The sequence below is a fragment of the Haliotis cracherodii genome, unplaced genomic scaffold, assembly GCF_022045235.1.
Source record: "Haliotis cracherodii isolate W230 unplaced genomic scaffold, xgHalCrac1.p SCAF_3, whole genome shotgun sequence".
NCBI classification, from domain to species: domain Eukaryota; kingdom Metazoa; phylum Mollusca; class Gastropoda; order Lepetellida; family Haliotidae; genus Haliotis; species Haliotis cracherodii.
Window position 1 is genome coordinate 61,544,217 of NW_027266286.1, and position 7,984 is coordinate 61,552,200.

The 7,984-nt window shown below is 38.2% G+C and overlaps 1 pseudogene; it reads left to right on the forward strand.

Moving 5' to 3' along the window:
- The first annotated feature begins 6,320 nt into the window (after positions 1-6,320).
- Positions 6,321-7,219, forward strand: LOC139474064 (somatostatin receptor type 5-like; annotated as a pseudogene).
- Positions 7,220-7,984: the final 765 nt, after the last annotated feature.

Sequence of the window (7,984 nt, forward strand, 5' to 3'; positions counted from 1 at the left end):
TCACTGCAGTGAACATAACACTTGATATTTCACTGCAGTGAACATAACACTTGATATTTCACTGCAGTGGACATAACACATGATATTTCACTGCAGTGAACATAACACATGATATTTCACTGCAGTGAACATAACACATGATATTTCACTGCAGTGAACATAACACATGATATTTCACTGCAGTGGACATAACACTTGATATTTCACTGCAGTGGACATAACACATGATATTTCACTGCAGTGGACATAACACTTGATATTTCACTGCAGTGAACATAACACTTGATATTTCACTGCAGTGAACATAACACTTGATATTTCACTGCAGTGAACATAACACATGATATTTCACTGCAGTGAACATAACACATGATATTTCACTGCAGTGGACATAACACTTGATATTTCACTGCAGTGGACATAACACTTGATATTTCACTGCAGTGGACATAACGCTTGATATTTCACTGCAGTGAACATAACGCTTGATATTTCACTGCAGTGGACATAACGCTTGATATTTCACTGCAGTGAACATAACACTTGATATTTCACTGCAGTGGACATAACGCTTGATATTTCACTGCAGTGGACATATCACTTGATATTTCACTGCAGTGAACATAACACTTGATATTTCACTGCAGTGGACATAACACATGATATTTCACTGCAGTGGACATAACACATGATATTTCACTGCAGTGAACATAACACTTGATATTTCACTGCAATGAACATGCCACTTGATATTTCACTGCAGTGAACATGACACTTGATATTTCACTGCAGTGAACATGACACTTGATATTTCACTGCAGTGAACATAACACTTGATATTTCACTGCAGTAAACCTAACACTTGATATTTCACTGCAGTGAACATAACACATGATATTTCACTGCAGTGAACATAACACTTGATATTTCACTGCAGTGAACATATCGCATGATATTTCACTGCAGTGAACATAACACATGATATTTCACTGCAGTGAACATAACACATGATATTTTACTGCAGTGAACATGACCTGCATCACTTCTGGCCTATTCTTTAACATGAATGTGTAAGTATTGTTGGTCTGTTTGCATGTGTTCAATAGACATGGTTAACTTATATTCACGCAAAACATTTCTTTGTGTCAAATAATGTAAGTCAAATGTCACGATGTACGGAGAATGTGGTCGATTACCACTTTATATATTATTGTACATATGCCTTGGATAAAACTGTTTAAAATGTCATGTCGCGACGAGCATGTTATGAAAAATAACACGTTTTGAATTCCTATCCGGCCAGAAACATTAAAAATCACCCCCGTTATTCAGCTGCAGTCGACGTCATCTTTCTGCAAGGTAGGGCTATCACAACTACAGTCTAACTCAAGGTAGAGCACTCCTGTAGGGTTGCATGAGCTTCACACGTACAGCAATCAGGATTCTAAATTCGATGTCAAGAAATGGAGACTCAGCAGGATGCTCAAATGTTTGTTTGTTGTTTAACGCCGCACTCAGCAATGTTCCAGGTATGTGACAGGGGTCTGTATAATAATCGAGTTTGGACCAGGCAATCCAGAGATTGATATCGTGAGCATCGATGCACGCAACTGGGATTGAGTCAACCAAGTCATCAACCAAGCCTGAACACCCGACCCAATTAGACAACTCTTACGACAAGTATAATCGCCTTTTATGGCAAGCAGATGAACAAATGTACCTATCAGGGAATGTGTATCTTTCAGTCACCAACAAACACAGTGGTCATTTTAAACAGACAATATTGGCTAGACTAGAGTGAACATAAGAACACTTATTTATGACATGCACGCACACGCAGCCCCACCCCCAAAGGTGGTCCCAAGTCCAAAGAAGATATTTTAAGAAAGCATTCCTAGGTTTCTAAGTGGTATACGTCTGAGACTTGTATCACTGTGGGCTTTCCTCCCACATTAAGCTGACACGCCGTGATATAACTGGAACACTGTTAATTCTATTCAAACCAAGTTTCTCATAGCAATTGCAGTATTTTCAGTGCTTTTCAACGTGTCATTTTTTCTACAGTGGATACCAATGGGTAACTCCCAAATCGTTGTCTTGATGAAGTATTTTACAGTTCACTTCACGAACCTTGTAATTTGCCGCATTCTTCCTTTACTCAATATGGTATCAACATTATCAAAACCCACGGTACCATCTCTTCAACATTGTTCTCTTGGTTGATGACATGCCATCACTGTCAACATTATTATACCATTGAATTTCATGTAACGGTTAAGCATCTGAAATGGGCCATAATTTTGACATACTGGGCGATATCATCCCGTGATCTCCATCCCTGCATTCCCTCTGAGAAAATAGATATGTAACCCTCCTCTAACCTTAGTTCTGAACGCTTATGATTTACAACCTGAAAAAACCTGCATTTGGTATAAGACAAAATATCAGAGATCTTAAGTTAAACAAATGAGCCGTATAATAATATAATAGTCAAGTAAACGCTTAAGAATATCTTGAGTAATAGGCTCTTTCTTAGAAGCCGGGCAAGAATCTGTTCTCAGGTTGGATTCTAGGACTCACTTCATGATCACTAGAATTGAACTAGTACTCAGACTTTTTCCGTTCTGCTTTAGATGTTGCAAATAGAGAGCTACATGGAGATATGTAGCTGGCAACGGTGTAACTTCAGAAAACTGCTCGCACCAATATGCCCACTTTTCATAACACGTTCTATAAATTTTCAACGTATATAGAAGGCGCTCGAGCTTTCAATATTGTCTTTGTCAATTTATGTGCTGAAATCTGTAACTGGCCGTCCTGAAGTGGCATGCCCCGCACACCAATGGTAAACACACCTGCTGTAATAATGTTAAAACACTTTACTGCCAATGCGCTTCCCTTGAATTTACAGTTGATATTTGTCTTGTGACTTCCTCGAAGAAAGATAACTCTGTTTTTTTAGCTCTTTAACATCCGACAGGCCTCGAACAGTCTCTCTTGATCTATCAAACAAACGAGGCCAGAATATTGCAGATCGCTAGCACGGCATTATCAGTACTGGCCGAAACCTATGTGCAAAATTAGATTAATCACTTTAGATATGAGAGGAAAAGATGGAACAACCCAATTGTTTTCATCTAACCGATCTTTAGTGAACGTTTTCACAGCTTCGGTGTCTTAGAAATAAATCTTGGCAGCAGTTTGTTGTGTTCATCAGCAAACCTGTCAACACTGAAGGAATCCCAAATTTCATTCAGCTCGTCAAAAAAACTCATCCGTCACTGACCAGTCATCATAATCCACCGACCTGCTTAACTCATCTATTGCAACATTCTCATTCCTGGGAGTCCACTGAAATGACGGATATATATTGCTCTCTCTACAAAATTGGAATATATTTAGTGCAATGCTTTCAAATTCATCCACGAAACTGTCATTTGTACAAATAGAACAGGCTGCCTGACTATCCAACTTCCATAAACGAGGGCTGGTAAAAATTTCTAAGCCCGACAAACAAAACTTTCAACTATGGGTCATATCAAAGTGAACTAGTCAATATATTACATTGTTTGAGTAGTCCAATCCAAGTGTATTGGGTCTGTTGAGGCCGTTTGTATATAATGACAGCCAGTTGAACGTGATATGGGTACAAATAGACACAGAAACGGAAAGGAAGGAGTACCGAGCGGTCATCAATTTTTTCACTTAAGAGAACAGTACTCCCAAAGAAATTCATGACCGCATGTCACAAGTGCGTCGGGAAAAATGCCCCAGCTATTCCACTGTTAAACGTTTGGCAGTTATGTTTAAGGCTGGGAGAACAAGCCTTAATGATGACCCTTGAAGATTCGATCAAAGAGATAGAAAAACATATACTGTATGATAGACGTATTGCCATTGCTGAACTTGAGGAAGGCACAGGTTTCAGCCCTCGATCAATTGAAAAAAAATTTCAGGAAACATTCAGACGAATAAGATATCTGCTCGTTGGGTGATACAGTTTCTAAATTCTGATCTAGAGGAAAAAACAACTGACACTGCCGGAGACAAATTAGAGCTTATTGAGGAGCTAATTCAAAAAGAGATAAGTAATGGGTGATGAAACATTGGTCTACCACTATGATCCCGAGTCAAAACAATAATACCATTAATAAAAAGTTTATTCATTATGTATACATATTCTTTCCAAAGAATCAAATGCTTTTTCAAAATCAATAAATAACTATAACCCTGGTATTTGGGAAGATTCTGTGTATACCATCACATCATAAATCATTCTTGCAACCTCAACTACATATCGACCAGCTACAAACCTTTTTGATCCTCAAGAATAATGAAAGGCAAAACATGTTTTAGTCCGTGTGCAATTGATGCTGCAGCTAACTTATAAAGTGTGTAAAGAAGGGAGTTAGGGCGCCAATATTTCAAAATTGGTAATAAATTGGTTTAATCTCTTTTGGAACATAGGTTATCAACACATACATCAATACAATATCATCCATCCAAAATAATTTTGCTGAAAACCCATCTGGGCCAGGGCTTTTATTATTCTTTCTTTTTTTTAAAAGCGATCAAGTACCTCATCATGAGCTAATTCTCCCTCAAGATAACAAAAAACTGTATCGGCATTTAGTGTTGGCACATGGGTATCAGAGAACAGGTTTTCTAAGTCAATTAGTGTGCAGTCTTCAGCTTTATAGTTTCAGACAGTAATCTCTTGACACTTCTTGAATAAGTTCATTTTGCGTGTTTATTTGTGTCACATATCCCTTTCAAGTAATGATATGGTTTTGTTGAAAACGTTTCTACATTCTAGTTGCAGAAAATATTTTTAGTTTTTTCACCTTGTTTTATCTATTTAACTTTTGATCTGAAACTGAACTTTTGAGCCTTCAGTTCTTATTCCCTGCAGAGTTTCCAATTCTAGTTAGGCTGCCTTTGTTTGTTCTATTAATCCCCCCCCACACACACACCTCTCTCTCTCTCTCTCTCTCTCTCTCTCTCTCTCTCTCTCTCTCTCTCTCTCTCTCTCTCTCTCTATCTCTCTCGTCTGTATAACTGGTCGTCAATTGAGTTAATACATTTCAAAAACCTTGTCCCCTTTGTATATCTGAAAGTGAAACAGTCATGACAATAACAGATATAAAAGTATGGTCCGAATTTATACTCGGGTCTATATCGCTGTCTTCAACTGAATAAAGAACTCTTAACCGGATGTTTTCGTTTCCAATGTGAAGGGCACATTGCACGTGTTTTCTCGCTGTGTCTGCACCAGGGATACAATTTGTGTTTTACCGACTTAAACTGCATGTAAATAACAACACACCTCCAAAAAGATTTTAAGAAGTTAATACTATGTAAATATATTAGTCCTGACTATGAAAGACATTGATTTTTATGGATGTGCAACTGATTCATTTAATCGAAAATACTTGCGGTCGATACCGGAAGTGGGACAGTCACTGACATTGTATTGAGTTTTTTGTTTACTTGTACTTGGGCGGTTTCAGTATAAATTTGGTATGAAGTCGAAGGAAGCATTTTTGTTTTATACTTTTTTATGTTTATGTTCGGAGTCAAAACTTTACTTATTTCATTACAGTATAATAATATAATTTATCAGAAAGTAGACAAAGGGGATATTGATATGCTGCCACTATAATTGCAGAGGTTTAAATAACACTTGTAAAATTGAGCAAGTATTTATGTTTTTTAGAGATAAAAAAGCCCAGATTTTCTGTCTACAAGATGTACATTTCACAGCTGATCAAGAATAACTAATTAAGCAACATTGTCGTTATAAAACATGTTATATTTGACCTTTTAAAAGCAATGCAAGGGAAGGGGTTTAGCGAATTTAAGGGGGGGGGGGGGGGGGCTGGGGGGTACTAGACTACCGGGGTACTCTATCAGGGGATGGCCCTGGGGTCTGACCCTTGTTGTTTATTTATAATCTACCAGCGACTATATTGTACAGGGGCATCAGTACATTCTGATTTAATCAAAAAAATCAAATAAAACTTGCTCCATAATGTATAAGGTTGTTTTTTTCATTTAGCTCTTTTCTCCATTTTTCACCCCACCCCTCTCCTTGGTATCAAAAGCATTTAATATTACTTGATCTACAGACAATGCGACCGCCATGCAACCTCCTGGCGACCAAAATATCTGACAATCGCAATAAGGTTTCAGGGGTCTCTGAAAGGTTTCACTGAGGTCGCTACAAGGTTTCAGAGCGGTCGTTTTCCCATAGACAATAACAGATAGGAGTCTATATATATTGCAGCAGTGCATGGAGAGAATCTTTCAGGATCAGCATCATGGATCATGTATACATCCTGAAACATTTGGCATGTGTTGGAATCGTACTGTGTTTACTAGGTATTATTGGAAACACCTTAAGCGTGTATGTTCTTTCCAAGATGAATTCAGCGTCCTTGAGACTTTTGAAGTACCTCAATGTTGTGGACATTGTACTTTTAGTGATAGTTTGTAGTTTGCTGACGATGATTGTCCTGTGGTGGAAAAGAGTGTCGTCTGAACACCAATTCGTGATGTTGTGTACAAGTGTATTGTAACAGTTCAAACGTTTGAAACATACTTAACTGTCTTGATTGCCTTTGTGAGATGTCTAGCCGTGGCAATGCCTTTCCGATTTTCAACTTGTATGCGGGATTCTGTTCAAAGTATGTTGCTCGTAGCAATTGCAGTATTTTCACTGTTATTCAATCTGCCTCTCTATCTATTGTTGATGCCGAACAGTATTACATTGAGGATTGCTAAATTTCAAATCATGTACCTCAGTCTGGTATTTTCCTTCATTCTTCCTTTACTCGTCATCACCATCTGCAACGTAATCCTAGTCGTTTCAAGATGTAGAATGAGATCAGTCCAAAGTCAGAACGACCGGTGTAGATCACCTGATAGACGACACAGCCGGGGCGCATTTCAGCTGACATGCCTTGTTCTCGCAATAACTGCAATGTTTATTGCCACTCACGCTCCTTTAGGCGTTTTCAAATGTATTCGTTTGACATCTTACTTTGACGTAACTGTACAGTTCATTGGTTTTTGGATGTTGATAACTATTATTAATAGTGCTACTAACTTTATTCTCTACTGTTGTTTCGGTAGTGAGTTTAGATCTACCCTGATATCTTTGTGCAAGAAACCTTGTTTCACAAGGACAGACCAGCCTATGCCCGTGTCACTAGTGTAGCATTGTGCAGCTATCAGTATTCATGAGGAGAGACCGATGACACTCACAAAGATATAAGTGTTGCGATGTTTGTGCAACGGAAGATTATTTGAACAATATTGGAGTGGGGATTGTGACTTTGTGTTTTGTAATACTATCTGGCAAAACGAAATGTGGAAATTTTCACAGAGAGAAACTGAATCTGTAAATTTGAAACAAACACCCCTTCTGATATTACCAACAAGCTGGGTTTCAGCGAAATATCCACATCTTAATATGTTGGCAAGGTTCAAGTTATCCCGTGTCACAAGCATATGGACAAAACTATTCGACAGATCCCAGCTATTACTGGGACGTTCAGATCATCGCCGGCAACGCCCAACACTCCGGTAAGTCAATACGTGTAAATGTTTTGACAATTCTACTTTCTCGTGTCAGTATAACGTTTGTGTAAAAACTGAAAGAGCTAAAGAAATTTAGAGTAAAGAATAAGCTGAAATTTGAAAATACACTCCAGCACAGTGAGTTGACATTATCGGTATCAAGATATAGTTGTTTAGCGACTGAACTCATCAGCGTAGCTGTGTTATCATAGTACAGACATTTGGAAGATGTACATGTATGAATGGGTGTTAACGGATCTGGAAACACTAAACCTGGTGGCCAGTTATAAGCAAAGAAGCCGTATATTTTCACTGACCAATTACCCATTGCAGCTTCATCCTTACTGCTATCAGGGTGATTTAACCACTTAAGAACACATTTTCCTTAAAAAAAACCTTCTGA